The 25,745-nt window shown below is 43.0% G+C and overlaps 2 long non-coding RNA genes across 2 annotated transcripts in view; one reads left to right on the plus strand and one right to left on the minus strand.

The window, feature by feature from the left end:
- The window catches only part of LOC137096737 (uncharacterized), a 110,014-nt gene extending 91,035 nt beyond the window's left edge, over positions 1-18,979 (minus strand). Inside the window, exon 1 of the long non-coding RNA XR_010909701.1 lies at positions 18,878-18,979. This is a non-coding gene — a long non-coding RNA (uncharacterized lncRNA). The remainder of the gene's footprint in view (positions 1-18,877) is intronic.
- The window catches only part of LOC132771469 (uncharacterized), a 268,306-nt gene that overhangs the window by 232,723 nt on the left and 9,838 nt on the right, over positions 1-25,745 (plus strand). The window lies entirely within an intron of this gene.

A 25,745-nucleotide genomic window follows, 5' to 3' on the forward strand; every position in this document is an offset into this window, starting at 1 on the left:
AAACATCTTGTGCTTAATTTGTAAAATCATAACATAATTTGATGTTTAATAACCTTTTCCTTAATCCCTCCTTATTATCCAGCATTTTCACTTACCCAATGTTCTTCCAGCCCATTTATGTTGGATAAGCAAGACTCTATTATGATAGTTTTAAATACAAACTGAGTGTCAAGATACTGCACTCAATTCCACTGAAGAATGAGTTTTGGATTTATAAACAAGATGATAGCTATATTTGCCAGAGAAAGATAAAGTTAGAAATGACAATTTAAGTTTTTGTTTTGTAATGGTATTAAAAAAAGATGTTGCTAAGGAGTTTGTTAAGAATATAGTGATTGAGACGGTAGATATTCTAAGCTTTCTATGTAGTAGAGGGAATTCTGGTAGGTGTGGCTTTACTTACTCCTTCTTGGGCCTACCTGGCAGAAGTTACTTTCCTAGATGACCTTAGAAAGGTCATAGAGAGTCTGCATGAGCCTAACTGTAGTAACCTTAACCAGCAAATTCCTCTGCTGTTCCTTATGAATGGTGCTAGTAAAAGTCCACCAACTGGTTTATATATGTGCTGTCCAAGGTTTTCAAATCTTTAGGGCCATGACAATGAATTGAATGTATAGCACATGTTTTTAAGAAAGAAGTCTCATTAATTTCCTCTCCTGCATAGCATACATTGATGAAGCAGGAGTGACTGGTGGAGATGTGAGAGAGGGTCTTCGCCCTGACTACCCCTAGACTCAGAACTTCTTTGTGCTACTTACCCCTTGTTGTCATTCCAGCAGCATACATGCAAAAAGGCCTTTAAAACAGAATGTTTTTTTTCCAGAACAGGCTAGGGGTGCTATATAGTTTTAACCAAAGTCTTTTAAAGAGCCTTTTAATCTTTTTATTATCCTTTATTCTGCTCTGAATTGTTATAATATTGCTGTTAGGGTCATGGTTTGGTTAGTTAAATATACTTTTACACATGTTGTTCTTTTAAATGGGGAGCTGCTTTGAACCTCAACCTTGGTAGAAAAGTGGAATATAAATAGATATCATAAAGGGGAAGAGGAGAAGAAGGAGAGGAGGAAGAAGAAGAAGAGAAGGGGAGGGAGGGAGGGAAAGGGGGGAGGAGGAAGATGGAGAAAAAGGCCAAGAAGAGAGGTAAGTGGTGGTGGAGGAGGAACACGAAGAAGAGAAGGAGGAAAGGAGGAAGAGGGAGAATGAGGTGGTGGTGGAGGGGAGGTGGTGGTGGTGGAAGAGGAGGAGGAGGAGGGGGAGGAAGAAGAAGAAAAGAAGGAGGAGGAAGAAAGAAGGAAGGAAGGAGGAGGAGGAGGAAGGAAGAAAGGAAGGAAGAAAAGGGAGGAGGGGGGGTAGAGGAGGAGGGGGTAGAGGAGGAGGAGGAGGAAAGAAAGAAAGGAGGGAGGGAGGGAGGGAGGAAGGAAGGAAGAGAGGAGGGAAGGGAGAAGGGAGGAGGACGAGAGAGGAGGAGGTAGTGGTGGATGGGAGGTGGTGGTGGTGGAGAAGAAGGAAGGAGGAGGAGGAGGAAAGAAGGAAGGAAGGAAAGAGGAAGAGGGAGGTGGAGGTGGTGGTGGTGGACGAGGAGGAAGCAGAAGAGGGAGGAGGAGAGGAAAAAGAAGAAGAGGAGGAGGGGGGAAGGGAAGAGGGGTGTGGTGGTGGTGGTGGTGGAGGAGGAGGAGGAGGGAGGTGATAGTGGTGGTGGAAGAGGAGGAAGCAGAGGGGGGAGGGGAGGAAAGACTCCTCTCCCCTCCCATCCGGTTCCCTCGACCTTGCCGACCAATGTTTGCCCTTAATTTAGTTTCGCAAGAGTCAGCAAAGAAGACGCAAGAAGGGGGGGGGGGGGTCAGGCAATCTCCTTGCAGTCCTGAAGGGACTCCACGGCCGACTAGCTTTCCCCCGCCCTTCCTCAAAGCAAACAGCCTCGGTCCCAGGCAAAAGTAATATTGCCTGGGATAATAACTTTCTTTCCATTACGCCGACCTGGGCCTTCTTCCGAGGCCCTCCCTACCCTCCTGGCAGAGCATGTGCTGCGTGGAGGCCGTTGAACCTCTCTCTCTCTCTCTCTCTCTCTCTCTCTCTCTCTCTCTCTCTCTCTCTCTCTCTCTCACTGACTATCAATCACCTCCCTGAGTTTAGAAAGTTTCTGGCAATGCAGGTTTTTCCTCCAGCTGCCTCCGCCGCTTGGCTTTTTAAAATATATATATGTCGGGGGTTTAACTAAATTCTACACCAGATGACAGCCTGTAGGGGACAAGACACGAAGGCCCGATTGTGCAGGGCGGAGGGGAGGCTTTTCTCCGGGCCCGCTCTCCTTTTGCATGTCCCAGGCGCGGTGCTTCGATTCTGCCTTTGCATGTTTGGCCCCCAGTTTCTCGAGGAGGCGGGCTTGGGCCACTCAAAGGCGACGGCGAAAGCAGCTCAGCGGCGCCCCAGAGAGGCGGGCCTTTGGAAAGGCAAGGCGGGGGACAGAACCGAGGTTCAAAGTTTGGGTCTTTTCTTCAAAGTCTCTTGTCCCGCTCCTTTTCCTTCCTTTCTAAAAGATTCATCTCCCCACCTACTTCCCACTCCTCCTCTCTCAGTCTCAATCTCCTTCTCGGACCTGACCATTTCCCCGTTTCCTTACTCTAAGGGTGAAACTGCATTAGGTTCGAATCCCCACTCAGCCACGGAAACCCACTGCGTGACCTTGGGAAGGTATGACTCACAGCTAAAATCCCTTTAACTCTGCGCCATTCTACCACTTTGATCCCACTCCCAACTGCCATGGCTGCATCTTACAGAATCCTGGGATTTGTAGTTTGGTGAGGCACTAGAGCTCTCTGGCAGGAAATCCTAAGTGCGGACAGCTCTTGGATTCCACCATCCACGGCTTGAAAATACCATTCCCCACCCCAAACTTTGATTTTGCCAAAGGGCCACATTTTGCTAGACCACTGTATATAATGGAACTTGAACACCCACGGATGTTGGTATCCACGGGAGTCCAAAAACCGAAACTACAGATTCCAGGATTCTATAGAATGAAGGCGAGGCAATATAAATAAGTATCAAAGTGCTGGATGTGTGCAACGTGGAAAAGAAGCCGCAGGCATATAGCAAAGTTAACCCTCTATGTTCTGTGATTCTAAATCTTTGGGAGAGATCAAGAGATAAAGCAGAGTTTAAATAAATGATATAATAATTATAATTATAACAATATAATATAATAATATATAATAATATAATGATATAGTTCAAGTTCGCTTTATTATGGTCAATGACCAGCTCAAGAAAATAGAATAATATAATTATTATTATTATTGTAATATATAATAATAAAATATCATAATATCATAACATAACAATACTATAATAATAATAATATATTATTATTATTATAACTATAATAATATAACAATATAATAATAATAATAATAATAATAATAATAATGTATGACCCTGAGGAAGTTTTTTTAAGAACTAAAGCAGAATAAGAATTCTCCCCCCCCCCCCCCCCCCAATCACTACCACCACCACCACCACCGGTTCAAGGCTATTGACTTAAATAGGATTGAGTAAGGGCAGGGGAGCCCGAGGGTGGCTCTTGCAGCATCACAGAGCTCCTTGGCCCCCTCTTTTCTCGGAGGAGTTAGGCTCTTCAATTGGGCCGACCTCATTAGCACCGGTTTAGCGCTTGAAAGGGCGGCTTTCGTGGCCACAAATCCCTTTTCCCCGTGGAAGCAGCCACGCGCGAAACCCAGGCCTCCCCTCGCTGAGACAGGCTCAATCCGTGATAAAGCTCACGTTTACATAAACAGAGCTGGATTGCACCCTGGAGAAATGTGCCTTCACTTCAGATGTGCTCCTTCCCAGCCATAGGGACGTCCTCATCCTTTCTAACTCTTTGGTTCTGTATCTGAACCTGATCGTACTTGACTTCTAAGAACAACCTCCTGGGGTTGCTGTGAGTTTTGCCGGGCTGTATGTCCATGTTCCGGAAGCATTCTCTCCTGACGTTTCGCTTATGAAACATCCTGGCGAATACTTCTGGAGCATGGCCATACAGCCCGGAAATCTCACAGTAACCTAGTGATTCTGACCATGAAAGTCTTCGACAACACAACAGCCTTCTTGATCCTTGGGTTGGTGTAGGTTTGTCGAGCTGTATGGCCATGTTCTAGAAGCATTCTCTTCTGACGTTTCGCCTACACCTGTGGCAGGCATCCTCAGATGTTTTCCTAGTTTCTAACAGACCTCACAACCTTTGAGGATGCCTGCCATAGGTGCAGGCGAAACATCAGAAGAGAATGCTTCTTGAACATGGCCATACAGCCCGACAAACATACAACAACCCAGTGATTCCGGCCATGAAAACCTTCGACAACACATCAACCTCCTTGTTCCTTGTCTTCCATTTGGGGAATTCCAGACAGGAAACAGACAGCTAATTCCCCCTAACAAAGGGATTGCCCCAGGCAGGAAGCAGCCAGACTTTGAAGCTGCAAGGCCATTAAATGTTAATTATGTGGCCAGCTGAAACATTCAAGCAGACAAAAGTTCTTTCTCCCACCCTGGACATTCCTCAGATGTAAGCCTCCAACAAACTTCACTTTGTTCCCTGAAATACACTTTTAGGGAGAATTTTGTTAGGGTTTTTTTTTTGGGGGGGGGGGGGGTGGCTGGGAGTCTCAGCTGGATCCTTTCCTCCATAATATCCAGCAAAGGCTGGCTGGCTTCCTCGTGCAAAGCCCCGAACCTCCTCTCTGTACAATTTAATCACCCGATATTTAAAATAGACATTTCCATCTAAAATCCAATCAGAAACCCACACCTTACCCCGAGGCAAGGAGACGCTCGTCTCCACTTTGCATTTGTAAACTGGGAGGAATAAATGGGACTTGTGGATACCAAAGAGGTCAAGTGCGGCTGCTCAAATATTTTTCTTACAAAATGACGGATTTATTAGACAAATAAGTAGCCCGGCGGATGCAAAACCCCCAGTGATTGAATTTTGACGTTGAGTCAACAACAACTCGGACTACATCGCTGCGCCAAGATTTAGTTATGATGGTAGAGATTACTGAACAAATAGGAGGCAGGAATGAATACAGATTTCCTGGGAGGCGCCCCTGGCAGCCTTCCCCTTGACATTCTCCTCCATATGCTACCCCCTCGCTCCCACTGTCTTCTCATTAAAGGGCCAGGCGAGGACTTGGGCTCCGGCGAGAACTTTGAAATAATTAGTCCTGAGTGTGGGAGAGACAGAGAGAAAGAAAGCCCTTCTCATTTTCCCTTCTATGCAGATTCAGACATGCCTCCTGCACCCCTTACAGCTCGCCCAGGACGCAGCTACACCGTGGAATGAATGCAGTTTGACTCCACTTCACTGCCATGGCTCTGTCCTATGGAATCCTGGGAGTTCTGCAACTTCTTTCCACCTTCACTGACAAGCAGTGTTGGTGCCTCACCGAACTACAGCTCCCAGGATTCCATAGCATTGAGCTATAGCAGTTAAAGTGGGGGCAAACTGCATCCATTCGTAGATGCACCCCAAGGTACTCACTGCCTTCAGATCTAACTTTAATAATAATAATAATAATAATAATAATAATAATAATAATAATAATGGAAAAGCATACACGATATGAGGATTTAAAGATAGAACTGCCCAGATTGTGGCACAAGCCAGTAAAGGTGGTCCCAGCGGTGATTGGCACACTGGGTGCAGTGCCTAAAGACCTTGGCCCTCACTTAAAAACAACCCACACTGAAAAAATTACCATCTGCTACCTGGAAAAGGCCACCCTACTTAGTACTAATCTTGTGTACTAATCTTGTTATGTATCAAATAACAATAATAATAATAATAGTAGTAGTAGTAATAATAATAATAATAATAATGGGAAAGTGTATATAATATATATAATGGGAAAGTGTATATATGTAATAATAATAGGATTTAAAGATATAAGTGCCCAGATTGTGGCAAAAGCCAGTAAAGGTGGTCCCAGTGTTGATAGGCACACTGGGTGTAGTGCATGAAGACCTTGGCCCGCACTTAAAAACAATCCACACTGAAAAAAATTACAATCTGTTACCTGGAAAAGGCCACCCTACTTAGTGATCTTGTTTGGTGTGTACTAATCTTGTTATGTATCAAATAATAATAATAATAATAATAATAATGGAAAAGCATACACGATATGAGGATTTAAAGACAGAACTGCCCAGATTGTGGCACAAGCCAGTAAAGGTGGTCCCAGTGGTGATCGGCACACTGGGTGCAGTGCTAAAGACCTTGGCCCTCACTTAAAAACAATCCACACTGAAAAAATTACCATCTGTTGCCTGGAAAAGGCCACCCTACTTAGGGATCTTGTTTGCTGTGTACTAATCTTGTTATGTATCAAATAATAATAATAATAATAATAATAATAATAATAAAGATCTTGACCTGCACTTAAATACATTTGGCACTGACAAAATTACCCTCTGTCAGCTGCAAAGGCCACCCTACTGGGATCTGCAGGCATTATTCATTATTCGTGGATACATCACATAGTCCTAGACACTTGGGAAGTGTCCCACTGTGATCCAATACAACCAGCATAGTGATCTTGTTTGCTGTGTACTAATGTTGTTATGTATCAAATAATAATAATAATAATGACACAAAATTTGGAAATAGCTCTGTTCCTGGTTTGAACGTGTTGTTTCCTGTTTAATTGTGTGGTGCTTACTTTGAAAGGAGTTGTTTTACTTCAGAGGCTTCGTTTTTGTGGCTGCAGCAAACTGTGTTGAATTGGTTGAGACTCTATGAGATATTAGATCACTACCCTTCAGAAAAAAGTGAAAACTTGGCCATGTGACCAAGCTTTTGGCCAATACAAAGAATTGGATTAGGTGCATTACATATTGATTTTTGGAATGGCCCTGGACTAGGAATGTTGAATTATGTGATTTTAATATTTATATTAATATATTTTAACTCCTCGTTTAATGATTGAATGTTATTGTGTTTTTAAGATTTAATTGAGAGTTGTATGCTATTATTGTTCTATGTTAGGTTTTATGTATGTGCCCCTCCCAGAAAAGCGTTGTACAAGTGACGATAATAATAATAATAATAATAATAATAATAATAATAATGTGTTGTTGAAGGCTTTCATGCCTGGAATCACTGGGTTGCTGTGAGTTTTCTGGCCTATATGGCCATGTTCCAGAAGCATTCTCTTCTGACGTTTCGCCCACATCTTTGGCAGGCATCCTCAGAGGTTGTGAGATTTGTTGGAAACTAGGCAAGTGGGGTTTATATAGCTGTGGAATGCTCGGGGTAGGAGAAAGAACTCTTGTCTACTAGAGGCAAGTATGAATGTTTTAATTGACCACCTTGATTAGCATTGAATAGCCTTGCAGCTTCAAAGCCATTTCAAACAGAAAGGAGGAAACCATGAAAATGAACAAAATTTCAGTATTTTAAAAAACTCTAAAATTAGGACAGTAAATAAAGAGCAACATTAAAAAGCCAAGGGAATTCCAGAGAAGAATCTATCAGGGCCAGCTAACACCTCCCAACAAAGGATCCCCCAGGCAGCAACCAGCCAAGCTTTGAAGCTGCAAGGTCACTAAATGCTAATCAAAGTGGCCAGTTGCAACATTCACAGTTGCCTGAAGCAGACAAGAGTTCTTTCTCCCACCCTGGACATTCCACAGATATATAAACCCCACTTGCCTTGTTTCCAACAGACTACACAACCTCTGAGGATGCCTGCCATAGATGTTGGTGAAAAGTCAGGAAAAACTCACAGCAATCTGTGAGATATTCATTGAAAAACTATAGCAAAATGTGCTGCAAGTTGTCCCGCAAAAACAAGGTTTTTGCAGCTTAATACACTTTTCCCATGTTTCTATGATCGAAGCAATTAGGAAATGACATTTATAGCTCAGGAACAATTATTGTGTTATATAGTATAACAACAATAACACTGGCCAGCATACATTTTGATGTTACAAATATTAGTCCCGTTTCTGGATATATTTGACCTGCTGATGCCAAAAATGGCACCTATATCAGTTCTGGTTTTTGAGATACAGAACATCTGTCATCTACCAGTTGCCCTTTTCTAGACCATGAAAACCCATAATAACCATACCTAAGAAACCAGAGCTGAAGCAATTTTCTGAATAAGTGCCCCAAATACCGCAGAAACAGAGCTAAAAACCAAGACACCAAGAAAAAAAGTTGGACTGTGTAATGATGATGATGATAATGATGATGATGATGATAGAATCCTGTTAATCATGTAATAATAATAATAATAATAGAATCCTGTTCGTCGTGTAATAATAATAATAAGATCCTGTCAATCATGCAATAATGCTAATACTGATGATAATAATAATAGGATCCTGTTCATCGTATAATAATAATAATAATAATAGTAGAACCTGTCAATCATGTAATAATAACAATAGAATCCTGTTCATTGTGTAGTAATAATAATAATAAGATCCTGTCAATCATATAATAATAATAATAATAATAATAGAATCTTGTTCATCATGTAATAATAATAGGATCTTGTCAATCATGTAATAATAATAATAATAATAATAATAGACTCCTGTTCATCGTGTAGTAATAATAATAAGATCCTGTCAATCATGTAATAATAATGATGATGGTGATGATAGGATGCTGTTCATCGTGTAATAATAATAATAACAATAACAATAATAATAATTCCTTCTGTTTTTTGCGTTTTTGAAGGAGGAAAACTGGAATGTAAAAGACTTTCTGCCAAACATGATTGGGATGCATCCTCCTTCCTTCTCCTCCCCCTCAGGCTGGCTTGAACCGCACTATCTGGGTCCACACTGCACTACAAGGCGGTGTGGGTCCAGCCCCAGTCTCCCCTCTTCTTGCTGGCCCTTTCCTCCCTTCATTCCATAGAGGCGCCTGCTCCCCAAAGGCTTCTCTCCTAGAGGGGTGGTAGTAGTAGTTCTCCGGCAGGGAGCTGTCCTGGGTGCTGAATGGCGGGGGAGAATGCCCTGTTCCGCTTGCTTCATTTCCCTTCCTTGAAGCGCTCTCTTTTTACTTGCTAATCACGGAGAGGCGCTTGAATAATTGAGAGTACGTTTAAGCATAAAGCAGCCCCGCTTCTAATCTTTTCAGGGGTAAAGGAACTAATGTGTACCTGCTGTGAGAGCCTTTAAAAGAATATATCCGTGCATTGCTTCAATCCTGAACTGGACCACATACCTCCTATTCCATTTCAAGGAGATTTCGTGTAGGCGTTTGTCATTTCTCACAGTATGATTTTACCCTTGCTGTATGTTGGCCTCCAGCTTTGGTGCCACTGTTTCCATCAGAGCAAAGAGAAGAGACTAACACTGGGGAACTTCTCTCCAGACTGGTTGGTTTTCTGCTACCAACAGGGAAACATTTACCCAGTTAGGAAATTAGATATTTCTGATATTATTATCAGAAATATCTGATAATAATATCAGATTTATTATTATTATTATTATTATTATTAATATTATTATTATCTTGGTATGTCTGCATATCCCTTGGATTCCTGGGACTTCTAGTGCTTCTTCTAATGGCTTTGAGTCCTCTGCAAGAATAGGTAATTAAGAAGAGTAATTAACTGCTTTTTGAACCCGTTACTTTCTTAGGATTGCAACATATCCATCTAGGGCTATGATCCCATATGTCGCACTATAGCCCATGGAAGCCAATGGAATTTGTTGTCAAAGGCTTTCTTGGCCTGAATCACTTGATTGCTGTGAGTTTTCTGGGCTGTATGGCCATGTTCCAGAAGCATTATCTCCTGACATTTCACCCACATCTATGGCAGGCATCCTCACAACCTCTGAGGATGCCTGACATAGATGTGGGTGAAACGTCAGGAAGGAATGCTTCTGGAACATGTCCATACAGCCTGGAAAACGTAAAGCAACCCTATGTTGAATTGGTTGAGACTCTATGAGATATTGTATTGTCGAAGGATTTCATGGCCGGAATCACTGGCTTGCTGTGAGTTTTCCAGGCTGTATGGCCATGTTTCAGAAGCATTATCTCCTGTCGTTTCACCCATATCTATGGCAGACACACTCACAACCTCTGAGGATGACTGTGATAGATGTGAGTGAAACGTCGGGAGAGAATGCTTCTGGAACATGAGCATACAGCCCGGGAAGCTCACAGCAGCAACCAATGGAATTTTCTTCTGAGTGGACTGCTCAGTCTGTCAAACATAAATGTCGCAAAGGGAAAAAAAACCAAACAGGAAATGCTTCCTAACAAGGAAATACTTTCAGTCCTTTTGTTTTGTGTCTCTCTTTTTTTAAATACACACCAACACTGCAAGTCTTCTCTTTGGGGATCTGCCTGGCCATCTTGCCTGGGAGATTCGCTACTGTTAATTTCCAGACTTCTGTGGCCGCAGCCTATTTAGGATGCAAAGGTTGGAGAAAGAAGGAGGGCGGGGAGGGGGGGGGAGGGGGGAGAGAAAAATCCTGTCAAATTAAAGTGAGCCTTCCTGTCTTGCCTGCTTCCAGCAAATAACTCGCAGAACCTAATAAATCCAGATGGAGTCCCTCATATAGCCTAGTGCCGAAATAATAATTGTCCTGCTTTGTTTCATGTCAGGGGCCTCTTTGGCTCATCTGTCATGAAACCAATTTCACTTTATTTACATCCATTTGCTAGTTTAATTACTGGGCTGATGAATAGCCCCGAGGAATTAAGTTACGAGTCTTCGGAAACCTAAAGCGACAGATATATGGGCTTACCTTTTAACGTAGGAGGGGGGAGGGGAGAAGAAGGGGGTGGGAATGAGATGCCAAAATTTAGAAGAAGGAGGGAAAAGTGGGGGGGGGGGGGGGGGACAGGGGAAGCCATAAGCGCTTTCCCCGACCTGAAAGGGAGCGTTTCTTCTTGTGTCATTTATTGGATCTCATCCTATATTCATCTCTATCTTGATAGGAGCCTTTGCTTGAGGATACTCGAACAGGCTTCTCCGCTTTGAATAAAATGTTCATTAAAGGAAACATATGGTTAGAAGATGGGCACCGCAAACCTGAGTACTCATCATGCGACAGACCAGAAATAATCGATCATCAAAGACTAAAATGGGAGAAAGAGAGTTAGGGGAGGGGGCGAAGTTACTTCTAAAGCTCTCCGCTTCCTCTGCATGGTGGACACAGGCGGCTTTCTGCAGGCACTTTCTAGATGCTGCCCTCACTTTTCCAGGCCTCGGGCATCTTCAATGTTGGAGGCACCAGTCTTCCAGAACATATGTTTGAGGGCTTGGCACAAATGCCAATGCTCTTGCAGCTATCAAGAGGAAACCCTGGTCTTTGGGAAGCTGTTTGCCTTCCCTCCAGAAATTAATTGGTTTGCTCTGAATGCTGGTGCGACCTTCTGTGAACCTAACAACATCAACGTCATCACCATCATCAACAACAATATTTTTCTTGGTCTCTTATGGCCCTTCCACATAGCCATATAACCCAGAATATCAAGGGAGATAATCCCACAGTATCTGCTTTGAATTGGAATATATGGCAGCGTGGACTCAGAGCCCTCCCACAGTCATATAACCCAGAATATCTGCTTTGAACTCGATTATCTAAGTTCACACTGCCATATATTCCAATTCAAAGCTGGTAATGTGATGTTTTATTCAGCTGTGTGGAAGGGATCATAGTTTTTAGGTCTGTTTCTGAGACTAATTCAGAAAAGTACATAAACTGTATCAGCTCTATGGCAATTGGTAGATGGCACTTGTTATGTATCTCAAAACCTAGGGCTGATAGAGGAAAACAGGTGTCGTTTTTGAAACCAGCAGGTTAAGTATACCCAGAAACAGGGATAACATATGTGGGACCAAAATGTGTGTTAGCCAGTGTAATGTTACCTTATGCGCTTCCGAGGAGAGGACTTTTCTCCTCAATTCTATGAACATGTCACTGACTTCTACGGGGCTCATTCCTGGGTCAGGACCATGGGATCGGGGCCTGTAACCCTTCACAATGAATCCTGCCCTAAGCTATGGACGAATTATGGAGTGTCTCTATATAATCATTTCTGCACAGATGCCCACCTTTGCCAAGATCTTTCTGCTTGCATCCCTGTAATAAAGGGCTCCGATCCTAACAGTGATCTTCGTTCTCAGCTTCTCAGAAAACAACCGAGTTCAAGTTCATTCAGATCACACCATTCTCTGCCCCAGGGGTCAAACATAACAAAAGAATTCAGGGTTGTCTTCCCTCTCGGTATCTGAAACCACCGTCTGCCCGGCTTGGAGATCTAAGGAAAGTTTCCCCTGGACACCGTCCTTTTCTTTAGATCTCGTTTCTGCCTGCTCCTCACTCTTGCCTCCTAACTTGAAGGTGTGCTCAAGCACCACGAAAATCGATAGAAGGTGCACCACTGACCTCCGAGGGACGTGAATAGCATCTTTAAAGGACTCCCTCCTTCACCGGATTTGGGGTCAGGAGGACGGCAACTTTCTTTCCACTGAAGAAGAAAGACATTCAGGCTCGCATTTCCACCGAATACTTTTTTTAGTAGGATGTATAGAAGTCATAAATAAATGGATAAATTAATTAGATGTCTGGCCATATTTTTTTAAAAAAAGTTGTTAATATCCTCCCTTTCTGAACACAACTGAGCACAACTTTATTATATCTCCCTATGGGGAAAAATGCAGATTCCCACAGAGATACCCCGCGGTCCAATAAGATCCGGCTTGTCTCCTTTCAGAAGGAAACTCGCCTCCTTCTCTCTAGAAATAAATGCTCTGTTTGGGTTACAGGGGAACATCAAGGTTTCTTTGTCTTTCTGCCGGTGGTAGATTTTTTTTACACTTTTTTAAGAAGTGGGGGAAAGAGAGAGAGAGAGAGAGAGAGAGAGGGAAAAAGAAGGGGGGAAATATGTAATAAAATAAGGCGGGGGTCTGAAGAGTCTTCTCTTCTCTCTCTCTCTCTTTCTTTCTCTCCCCCTCCTTTCCCTTCTTCCTCCCTCTCCCTTTGATTAATAGATCCATGTGGCTAACGGCCTGACATATGGTGTGCGAAGCAGCTTGAGACGCTACCTTAGGCATCCCCTACGGCCATTAACATATTAGAGGCTTCTGTGCAGTCAGACAGTCAGGCTTCATCTCCAGCCCGGCGCAGGAAAAGGCTGCGCCCCAGAGCTGTTGCATCCAGGCGTTCAATAATGCATCAGGCCGGGCGGCGGCGGCGGAGGAGGAGGAGGAGGAGGAGGGAGCTGTTCCTGGTGCTGAAACGCCCGCCCAACCCGCTAATCAGCTCCCTCCCTCCCTCCCTCCCTCCCGCAACAAAAGAGCCACCAAAGGGGCGGCAAACTATGGGGAATGGTGGCTGCCCCTGTGTGTCTCTCCCATAGGGGTGTGTATACAATATATGTACATCTCAGGCCTATCGGGGGGCACGGGTGGGCGAAAAGAAGGGGACAAGCCAGAGCAGGAAGGAGGACTGTCGCCTGAAACTCTAAGAACCACACAAACAGAGAGCGTCGTTTGAAGCCTTTCTAGAAATCAAAACAAATGGATTGTGTTGTCTCTTATTCCCCAATACACACCAAGAGATGAAAATAATCTTAGTACACATACACATACACTTTGGTGTTGACTATGGCTGGGCCTACGCTGCTTAAACTGCATTATATGGTCAGTGTAGCTGTACTGAACTGAATCATGTGGGTGCACGTTGACAATATAATGCAGTTCCAATCTGCATTATGTACTACTGTATAATGCAGGTATATAGTAATTGCGCTCAGTTGTGTTAAGAAAAGGAAGGTATTAACATTTTTTTTTTAATTTTAAAAATATTCCACCTAAATGTGGGCAGACATCTAATTAATTTATCCACTTATTTATGACTCCTATACTACTATACCACTACTAATTTTGAGTCGCCTCTCCTTGCGGTTTAAGTGTAGATGGCAATGTAGATTAATTTATTATTTTTTTTTAAAAATGATATTTTAATGCACCCGCTGTTTTCATTGTGTGTGTGTGTGTGTGTGTGTAGCTTTCCCCCCTAAACGGGACCCCAAGCTGCTCACAAAACTTTTAAAACAATATAAATCAAGCATACATATAACATTGCATTGTATATCAGAAGAGAGGTGGAATAAAAATAAAGTAAGCAAATAAATAAATGTTGATCAACATAGATAAAACGATGTGAAATTAAACTAGGCTTTAAAAAATATTTTGTAAGTGGACTTGAATCGCAAACTGGGAAAAAGGTGAGATGATGATAGAGAGGAAAACCACTAAAAGGAAGTTGTGTTTAAAACATGCAGCCTGGTTCCAAACCTCTCTGAATCCTTGAAGTCAATGGACTTCAGGGGAAGTTATATCATGGCACTACCTCTATGGCTATTACTTGGAATAAATGGGAGCACCTACATTGTAGAATGAATACAGTTTCACCCCACTTTAACTGCCATGGCTCAATGCCATGGAATCCTGGGAGTTGTAGTTATATAAGGTATTTACTTTTAGCATTTCCAGCCAAAGAATGCTGGTACCTCAACTAAGTGCAGCTCCCATGATTTCATAGTACTGAGCCATGGCAGTTCAAGTGGAATCAAACTGCATTAATCCGACAGTGTAGAGCCAGCCTCTTTTTTCACAACCTATTTCGATGCCCACTAAAAGCTGAGAGAGAAACAGATGCGAGTTCACACACATATACATATACATACATCTGTATTGATGTGTTTTTATATCTGTTGTAAATCGTCTTGAATCCAAAACTGGGGAAAAAATGGGATGGGAATGACAATGGTAATAAGGTGGATGATATCAGAAAAAGCTGCCTTGAGTCCTTATATTGGGAGAAATGCAGGGGAAAAAATCAAAGCCAGGAAAGAAAGAAAATGAAGTTGTTTTAAGGCATGCAGTATGTTCCCAAAACTTTCTGAATCTCTTGAGTAATTTTGGCCAATGCTCGTGTGTGTGTGTGTGTGTGTGTGTGTGTGTGTATACACACACACACACACACACACACACACAGAGAGAGAGAGAGAGTTGTGTTAAATGCATCCTGACCCTAAATCCGGATGCTTGTCTGCTCTTTTCTCCTTCCCTTCCTCCCTAAAACATTCGTCCATTCATACGTGTTTTGTACATTCACACGTGTCATTATATAGGAATACCACAACAGGGCAGTATCTATCAAGTGAATCCTGCATCTTACACAGTGTGCAACGTGTGAATCACATGCCTCCGCTGTGAAAACAAGGAGGAAATAGGAGGATGAGGATTCCTGGTCCCCATGAAATCCTCATAGTATCGATTCATGGCAGCTAAAGTGGTGTCAAACTATTCATTCCACAGTGTAGATGCAATTGCCAAGCAGCAACGGGTTAATCAATGGGCTGCTTTCCCACGTGACCATTTCCGGAACTAGTGTTAACAAGGAGCAGGTTGAAGTTGGTTGATTTGGGTTCTCTTTCGCCTTAAAGAAGGAAGATCTGCATATTAGGTGAAGCCAAGAAAGTCAGCTGCAGTGCCAGCATCTCAGGTTTCAAAACAGTTGCCAGCAGTCCTACCCCCGACGCTCCTTCTCTCCTACTTCCACCAGATTAGATTCAAATGCATTCCTGTGCCTTGAACCCATAATTTGGGGGCAGAAGTAAAGAGCAGATATATAAACGATTTATTTACACACACACACTTCCTCCCCATTCTTATAGGGCTCCCGTGTCTTTCAAAGCCTAGCTAATATTTCTCTATCACAACTTCGGAATGGCTGAATGGCCATAGTTCAGAAGCATTCTTTCCTGACGTTTCGCCTGCATCTATGGCAGGCATCCTCAGAGGTTGTGAGGACTTTGAAATGTTTGCCTTTCTCAAAGGCAGAGGAGCATTATCAGGGTAAAACGTTGGCAACATTGTAAGCGAGGTTTTTGGTTGACAATGAGTTGTCATGTTTCACTTCCGAAATGAACCTTTGAGGGTTATGAAGAACAATGAATGGCTAATGAATGGCGACTCCTTCCTTGTTTTACTTTCTCTTTTTACTCCTCTCCTTCCCAACCTCGCAAAAAACTGTAGAACTGAAGCAGTTTGAGATCATGTTAACTATCATGGCTAATACTATGGAATCCTGGGATTTGTAGTTTAATGAAACATCAGTACCCTTGGGCAGAGAAGGCTCAAAACTCCTTACAAAACTCCAACTGAAGTGGTGCCAAACTGCACTAATTCTAAAGTCTGCAGGGCCCACAACCAAAGGGGTGAAACAACTTCACAATTCCTCAGATGTAAATCCAGTTTAACCTCTGAGCACTTCAAAGATTGTGGTGCCCCTGTAAATATTATTCAAAATAGAAGCCACAATAACAAACCATAAGATAAAAATTTATTTCGCAATGAAATAAAATGTGGACATCGTGTCGATTGTTGATCCCCACTTTATTTTTATTTGAAAAACTTTCTCCTACTTTTTAAAATTACAATTTTTTTTAATTGTGGGAGCGGTTGGGTTTCATCCCTGGACTGCACAAGTTTCTTGTGTTGTCAAGTTTCCAGTCCTCAATGAGTAGTGAGGCTAGAGACAGGGCTGAGCGGAGGGATTCCTTCCCCCACAGTCCTATGCATGTCTCCCAAAAGGTCTTTGTCTTTCCTCTTCACTGCTAGCCACTGTCTCCTCTTCCCTTTTGATTGGCAATTCTGTGAGAGGACTTCCTTTGACTATGCAGTCTCCACTCTTTCAGAGTTCTGTTTTTCTTTCTGTCTATGAGGATGCACATTTTGCCTCTCTCTAGGCAAAATGTAGCTGCATGGATTTTTTTTTAATTATACCTCCTTTAGAAGATGAGACTTAATAATCTACTTAGCTCCAAGATCTTTTCTATCAAGAATGTATTTCTTTTACAACAATAAATACTTTTGAACCTAAAGTTATGATTCTGCAATCGTATGCCATCCTATGGAGAGAAAGCTTATCCTAGCTCGCAACACACCTATGTTTCTGCTGGTTATGAAGTTTACTTCTGGTACTCTGCTCTATTTATGGTGGAATCACCCCAAATGATGGTTATTTTTTGATCCTAACAGCTTAGATTCCCCAACAGGAGCCCTTTCTTGAGTAACCTGGTTCTTAAAAGGGGCATCTACACTGTAGACTGAATGTAGCTTGACTCCACTGTAACCGCTATGGAATCCTGGGCGTTGTAGTTTTTCAAGGTCTGTAGCTTTCTCTGCCAAAGAGTGCTGGTACTACACCAAACTACCACTCCCAGGATCCCACAGCAATAACCTATGGCAGTTCTTACTAGTGAAGATGCACCCACAGTCTTTATTTAACCTTGGAAATGGGGTGCGTGCTAAAGCAAAGTCAACTCGAAATTACTGGAACTTTTGAACCAGTGAAAGAGGGAGGACACCTCTTTGATGACATCACCTGCCGAAGCCCCGCCCCGTCCTCATTTTCTTGCACGTAAACCCCACACCGCAGCTTTCAACCCCAGTAACTCCCTCTTTCGTGCTAGGGAAATCCACGGAACCCACTTCCAAAGGGATGTGCGGAGAGTCTGGATTTTGAGGTGCCAGGTTCTGCCTGATCTTGGAAGCGAAGCCGACTTAGCCCTGGTTAGTCCTTGTATGAGAGACCGCCAAGAGATACTTCAGAGGAAGCAACTGGCCCAAACCACCTCTACAGTCTTCCTTCCACGTAAAACCCTATGGAATGCATAAGACTTGAAGGCACATGCCTATACATACAGAAGGCGTAAAAAAATAAACTAGATTGAAAACTCTGCTCCCTTTTATCCAGGCAAAACAAAACAACTAGGTCTAGGTCAGGACCTGATCCATCAACTGATGCCCAAAATACCATTGATCTTCAACGTTTTGAGAGTTCTTTAGAGAATGAGTAGGAGGACTGTCCCGGATTCAATCCACATCCTGAAAGTGAGCACCCCGATCCCTTATCATCATCATCATCATCATCATCATCATCATCATTGTATTGTCGAAGGCTTCCATGGCCGGAATTACTGGGTTGCTGTGCTTATTCCGGCCTCTATGACCATGTTCCAGAAGCATTCTCTCCTGACGTTTTGCCTGCATCTATGGGGTTTATATATCTTTTGAATGTCCACGGTGGGAGACAAGAGTCATTTCTCCCACCCTGGACATTACACTGATATATAAGCCCCACTTGCCTTGTTTCCAACAGACTTCACAACCTTTGAGGATGTCTGCCATAGATATGGGAGAAGTGTCAGAAGAGAATGCTTCTAGAACATGGCCACACAGCCCGGAATACTCACAGCAATGTATTGTCGAAGGCTTTCACGGCCGAGCTGTTGTAGGTTTGTCGGGCTGTGTGGCCATGTTCTAGAAGCATTCTCTCCTGACGTTTCGCCTGCATCTATGGAAGGCATCCTCAGAGGTTTCCCTAGTTTCCAACAGACCTCACAAGCTCTGAGGATGCCTGCCATAGATGCAGGCGAAACATCAGGAGAGAATGCTTCTAGAACATGGCTATACACAGCCCGACAAACCTACAACAGCCCAACTTCACAGCAACCCAATCATCATCATCTGAATCCAACCGACTACTTCTCTTTAACCTCCCCTCCCAATGCTCTCTCTCTCTCTCTCATTCTCAGTCTCTCTCTCTCTCTAGCCTTCCTTAATAAAGTCACCGAAGTGGAGTGGAATTAACATAAATCATTATTAGTTCTTCGGATTTGCTCCAAAGGCACTGCCCCACCGAAAACAGCTGCTCCCCCGAGCCGTGAAGCTCCTTTCCCACCCCTTTTTTGAGGGGTGGGGGATCTCCAGGCCTGGGTTGGCCACCCCCCAGGAAGCAAACCAGGCCCCCCTCCGGTACCCACCTCCTTGGCCTCTCTGCCTCTCTCCCCCATTCTGCCCTCTTCCTCGGGATCTGTTTTCCTGGGCTCTCCGCCGCTCGAAAAAGCTCAATAGCCGCCTGAAAATATTGCGTTTTATATCACCAAAGGGCGATTAATATTGCATTAACTGTATTTAACATTTTTTTTCCTTCTCTCTCTCTGCCTCGCTCACACACACACACACACACTTTCACCACTAGCAATCTGAAACGAGTTAAGTTTCTGTTTCTAAAAAAAGGCAAAAGGAGGGGTGGGTGAGGACGGGAAGAAATGTCAGAAGCGGTGCAAAACAGCTGCAACTAGAAACAGGTTATTTTGTTTCCGGCTTTGTATATGATTTTTTCCTCCCCATCTCTCATCTAGTGTTAGGGGTCTGGCGCGTTGGCGCTTTTGAAGTGAGGAGGACGCCTCCATGCTAATGGTCTGTTTAAAGTATTCTGACACTGTCTGGAGACACCCGAGACTCTGCCTTCATTAAATGTTTATTGTCAACACTTCAGTGAGGAGGGGGGGGGAGGGGGGGGGGATGGAAAAAGGAGAGCGAGGGAAGGAGAAGCAGAGTCTTATGTAAGGGGATTTACACCCCTCGGCTGCTGTCAACGCTTTGTTGTCTTCGGATCCGCAGTGTACAAAAAGAGTGTCAAAGTGAAGCAGAAGCGAAGCCCAGCCAGGGGTGGATCTACACTGCAGAATGAATGCAGCTTGACACCACTTGAACTGACACAACTCCATGCTATGGAATCGTGTGGGCTGTAGTTTTAGCAAAGCTTTAAACTTCTATGCTTAAGATTGTTGGTATCTCACCATACTAGGTAAAGGTTTCCCGTTGACTTTGTGTCTAGTCCTGTCCAACTCTGGGGGTGGGGGTGGGGTGGGGGGGAGGTTCTCATCTCCATTTCTAAGCCGAACAGCCGGAGTTGTCCTCAGACGCCTCCTAGGTCATGTGGCCTGCAGGACTGCATGGAGCGGTACCTTCCCACAGAAGCATTTCCTAATGATATACTCACATTTGCATGTTTTCGAAGTGCTAGGTTGGCAGAAGCTGGGGCTAACAGCAGGAGCTCACCCCTCTCCCCAGATTTCAACTGCCAACCTTTAGGTTAGCAAGTTTAGCTGATCAGCAGTTTAATTTGCTGTGCCACCAGGAGGCCCCGCCACCAGGGGGCCCCTTACCAAAATACAAACTCTATTATCCCATAGCATTGAGCCCTCGCAGTTAAAGTGGTGTGAACAGCATTCATTCCACAGTGCAGATACACCCATGGACTATCCCTTCTCAGTTATTTCAGTGTTAGAGTTTGAGAACCCTTTAAGAGGTAATGTCTTGGGTTGTTGTGAGTTCTCCTGATGCTTTGCCCACATCTATGACAGGCATTCCCCCGAGGTTGTGAGGTCTGTTGGAAACTAGGAAAGTGGGGCAAGGAAGGTCCAGGGTGGGGGAAAGAACTCTTCTCTGCTTGAGGCAAGTGTGAATGTTGCAATTGCCCACATGATTAGCATTTAATGGCCTTACAGCTCCAAAGCCTGGCTGCTTCCTGCCTGGGGGATTCCTCTGTTGGGAGGTGTTAGCTGTCTCTGTTTCCTGTCTGGAATTTGTTTTTTAGTTGTTCTTTATTAACTGTCCTGATTTTAATGTTGATGTCTTGTTTTCTTTCAAGAGGTTGCCATTCAGAAGTCCTTCTGCTGAGTGAGGTCTTTCAATCTCTAGGCCCCCACCTCAGTTCAACTCTAACACCACCACGCCAGCAGTTCTGCCAACGGTTGTAATTACTACTGTTATAGAGAAAGCATCCATTTGAGCATTGAACTTGGAAGGCTGAGTTCAAATCCCTGCTCAGTCATGGAAAACCACCAGTGACCTTGGGCCTCAAAAGAAAGCAGTGGCAAACCTCATCTGAAGAAATTATGCCACAAAAATCCAGTGATAGGTTCTGCTTAGGCTGCAGTAGTTCCCAACTTGTGGTCTGTGGACCACAAATGGTCCACAAGAACTAAAATATGGTCTGAAGCCTCACTATTAGTATACCTTTGCAATGAGAATGACTGTTCTCATGAAACCTTATGGTGCTGAGGCTTATTAAATATGTTTTTTTTTGTGGGTGAGCAGATGGTGACCACTGGATGGCTTATGTTCTGTAACAGAAACTAGAGCTGATGTGGTCTATCTAATGCAATTTTCTGAATCAGCATACCAAATAACCAAACAGAATCTAAAGTCAACCAAAAACTGATTCGTAACCCTTTTGGTACTAATGTTGGAGAGTGGTCCCTGGTCAAAGTGGTTTCTGGTTAAGTGTTTTCTGGTCAAAAAAAGGTTGGGAACCACTGGCTTAGGGTCACTATCAGTCATAGATGATGTGAAGACACAAGACAACAAGTAACCCTATGAAGGCACCCAATTGCTCCATCCTAGACATATAGACATATACCTGCCTCAATTACTTCTCTTTCCTTCAGAATTGTAACATATAGGCAAAACCCACCCCCACTGTTCCACTAATACATGATTTTCACTGGCCTCATCTTGCTGGTCCTCAGTTTCTATCTCCCTTCATTGTTCAGTGATTGAAAGTGCTCTACTGTTTAGGCTGCAGAGTGATAGAGTTCCTCTCTGTCTGACATGCTAATCTCATTAAGCCTTTAGTAAATAAACAAACAAAAATGGTTCATATCTTTATCTGCCATTGTGCAAAAGTCTTTAACCATCTCTTAAAAGCAGGAAACAATGATATATGCTACTAAAGCAATCTTTACAGATGCCCATTTTGTCTCTGTTTGAAGACCTCCAAGGAACAGAGTCCACTACTCCCTAAAACAATCTATCCTATTGTTAAACAGCTTTTAAAGGGAAGACATTCATCCTAAAGACATCCTAAAGGTTAGGTGGAATCACTTTTCTGGTCTTTTGAATTTACTGGTTTGTGTTTTAGTATCTAAAGTATCAAAAACATGCTGGTTCCCTCTTCTTCATGACACCCTTTTAGATATTTAAAGATGGATCGAATGTCACTTCTATGTCTTCTCTGCCCTGGACTAAACATGCCTACCTCCCAAAGTCATTTTTCATAAAGTTTGGTTTCCAGATCTCTAACCATCTGGACACATTCCAGATTGTCAATATTCTTCTTGAACTGTGGTGCCCAGAACTGGACACAGTATTATATGTGAGGCCCGACCAAAGCAGAATAGAGTCAGATTGCTACTTTCCTTTATCCAGACATTACACTTCTATTGATGCAGCCTCGAATCCCAGTTCTCCATTGGAAAGTATTGTGTACCATGTTTAGCCATTGTTATATCCACCCACTTAGCAAAACAGGCCCACAATAATGAGAACCTCTAAAGAATTAGTTAATAAAACTCTCTGAATTGGCAGAAAGCCAAGTCCAAGACATTGGTTGTGCTGAAGGAAAACATTTAAAACATTTCAACAATAAGGCTAAAATATAGTATTACAAAATCTTCAAGTAGTATTGCATAATACAGGCATGCCTCAGTTAACAAAGCCTCTGAGAAAGAAGCACCCTTTTACAAAGTCTCTGTATGACTATTCAGACCCTCTTCAACTTCTAATTCAAAGGTTAGCAGTGGTTCTCAATCTGTGGGTTCCCAGGTGTTTTGGCCTACAACTCCCAGAAATCCCAGCCAGTTTACCAGCTGTTAGGATTTCTGGGGACCCACAGGTGAAGAACCACTGGGTTAGAAGATTTTAAAGGGCTTACAAAGCAACACAATCATGGGAGGGGTGAAGGAAAGCTGGACTAAGGTAAACTTTTGGTATCAGGTTTCAGCAGTGTATTTCAGTAAACAATGCAATGCACAAAGCTTGAGCTGGGAAAAGCTTACTCTCCTGTGTACCTGCTTGCAGGGAGCCAGGTAAACAGGAGCTGCCCTCAGATCTCTTACTGAGCATAGCAGATAAAGCCTGGTTACTGCAGCCTCAAATATGTCTTTAAAAGCATAGATCTCAAAATGTGGCCACCACAATGAAAATGATAAGAAAAGTAAAAGAATAAAATATCATTCTTGGGTGTATTTTGGAAGACATGGTCTCTAGAAAATTATTGTGTATCCATGCAAGGCTTACTTGGCATAGTTGTGTCATTTCATATTTGCATATCTTTAGTTCTGACAAAAAAAGTTTGCAGGAACATATTCAAGTTTTTTCTCTTCTTGTGGGAGATAAACATATCCCTAGTCTTTTCATATATTTCTGACTGGCACCAAAGTTAAAAACACACACATTTGCTTCATTAAGTGAAGTATACCTGTACTATTAATTGACTACTCATTAAAAATGTAAGCCTTTGAGGCCTCCAGGGCTCTTTATCAGGAATGAAGTTGCAGAACTTGGGATGCAGAGAGAGAAAAATAATCCCCCAGATCACCCTGGCTTTTCTCTTTCTACAATTATCCCAAGTTTTGTCATTTACTGTCTTTTTATTGATATTTGACTGATCTAATAAAGACCTTCCTCAGCACTGATTCTGGGTGCAATGCGTGTTTAGAAAAGTTATACTTTTCCTCCTCTGAATGTCTTAGCCTGCATTTTGACCCCTAAATGTGTGAAGTCTGACTGGGGTTAATCCACGCAGAGAACAAAGCCTTCTGTGCCAAATCAAACACACTTTCCTAACAAAGACTGCACCGTGCATGCTAATTTTGCAGGTCTAGTGAGGGAAACCAAATTGCAGACCTGAAAAGACTATTTTCATGTCCGAAGGTCAGATTTAAAGTTTTAGTTGATAAGACATGTCTGGGATAACAAGGACTTTACTATTAATGTTCCCTGTACTATGTGGGGCATTTTTTTTCTTTTGCTCTCAAATAGTACCCCAAACCCACATCTTCATGGTTTTTTTTTAATTCAAAAGGCAATACATTATACAAATATTATTTGGTGTGCTGATTCAAAACATTGCATTGGATAGACTGCATCAGCTCTAGATTCTCAGTTATGGTTATGGTTTTCTGTGGGTGAACAGATGGTAACTGGTAGATGGCATATGTTCTGTATCTCAAAAGCTAGAGCCCAGAAGGGAGAAAAGCCCACTAGTGTTCACTTCAAGCCATTGAAACGTGTGAGTAAGCAAGCTAGGCGAGATACCTTCTTGTTGGCTGGTACTTTCCACTATGGAAACGAACAGGAGGAATTAATGGGAGCTGTGGGAGGGGCAGCACTAGCGTTGCGGTGGAGTGGATTCAGCAACAAAGCTTTGGACAGCTCCTGCAAAGCAAATGTTTCTCCCTTAGGCAGAACACCAGCTTCCACAAGGGCCGGGTCTACACTGTCCAAAAATGTGGGCTGTGTGTGGGACGCCCCCTGTGGGACTGCTCTGCCTCTACACGGACCTAAATGGTCAATACAGATGTGCTCAAGGAAAACCTGCCTTCTTTATTGGGTGAGGAAGATCTGAAGTGTCTGCTTGCATAGACATAGACCTACTTTGCAAACTCAGTTATAAGGGAGATCTTGCTAATTTTTGTTAAAAGGCAAGAACAAAAGGATAACACTCTGCCAATCAACATTTTTTTCTCCTCTCTTTCAGGGCAGAAATGCTAGTAGTACTGATCCTTGCATTCACCCAATCAAATTTCAGTTGGGGAATCAGGGGTTTGACTTTTAAGTGCTAGAGATCGCTGGGTGAGCATTGTAAATACTTCTCCTTTGGCTGCATGTGTCAGGAGTCCATAGGATAGATTGAAAAGTGAACAGTGTTACAACTGTGTGGTGTGAAAGGGCCCTAAATGGCAACACCCTACCTTGATAGGCGTGTGGTTCGATGTGAGAAGGGAGGAAGTGAGATCAATTCAGACTGCATAACATAACATATGTACTACAAAGCTTAACATCCACTGAACTAAGTCAATATATCTAATCATTTTATTTCTTGCAAGGTAAGAGATTTTGCCACTTCCCTGGATGTGTTTATTTGCCTGAAAGCTTGAGTCCAGTTGCTCTTGCCTACCCACTCCCCTTTGGGAAAGAATTCCCACTCCTACAGGAAGAATCAATTGGTTGGAACCAGGTTTAGACCGAAATCTCAAGCATGACAGGGAGGTTTCCTCTTGTTAGGAATCAGGAGCTGTTAGGCTCAAACTAACCCTCCCTGGGGGTGATTCCACAAAAAAATATAGCAGAGTGCTAGATGCATAGTTCAGAAGCAACAGAAACTTACATGTAATGAGCAAGGATTGGCTTCCATTCCACAGGATGGAACAGGATTGCAGATCCACAACTTCATAGGATCAAAATAATATGTTTATTAAAGACAAAAGAAATCTATTTTAGATAGGAAATGTTCCTGGAGCTAACTGGCTTCATTGAGCTACCTTCCAAGGAAAATAAAAATAATAAAAGTAACTATGTCTAATATATCTTGCCTGGACAATAACAAGATGCCTCCTCACTCTAGAAAAGTCAAAAAGAGAAGAGAGCCAATATGGTGAACTCTGACCACATGGCTTTGCCAGTAAAAATCCTTTTAAAGAGGAAGTTATGTTTCCCTGAAGGGATCACATTGCTAAGTATTCAAAGGGGGAGGATAGTGACATGCAAATATGAGTAAGACAACCCCCTTCTAAACCCTTTCTTAAAATAAGCTTGCTAGAGGAAATTGGGAAAAAGGAATCCCTCTCTCTAATCTATCCAGGCTAACAACTAACTGAGAGCTGGAGCCTTGTGCAGGCAGGGATGAAACTCAACAGCTCTGACTCTATAATCCATGATTTTAAGTAGAACTGTCTTATCAAATTCTTAGCTGAACTGGGGACAAGATATATGTTGATCCCATTAATACAAATGGTCTACTCTAGCTGGGAGTTGCCACTGTAGCATGGCAGCTAGAGT

Source organism: Anolis sagrei, chromosome 3 (assembly GCF_037176765.1).
Source record: "Anolis sagrei isolate rAnoSag1 chromosome 3, rAnoSag1.mat, whole genome shotgun sequence".
Taxonomy (NCBI): domain Eukaryota; kingdom Metazoa; phylum Chordata; class Lepidosauria; order Squamata; family Dactyloidae; genus Anolis; species Anolis sagrei.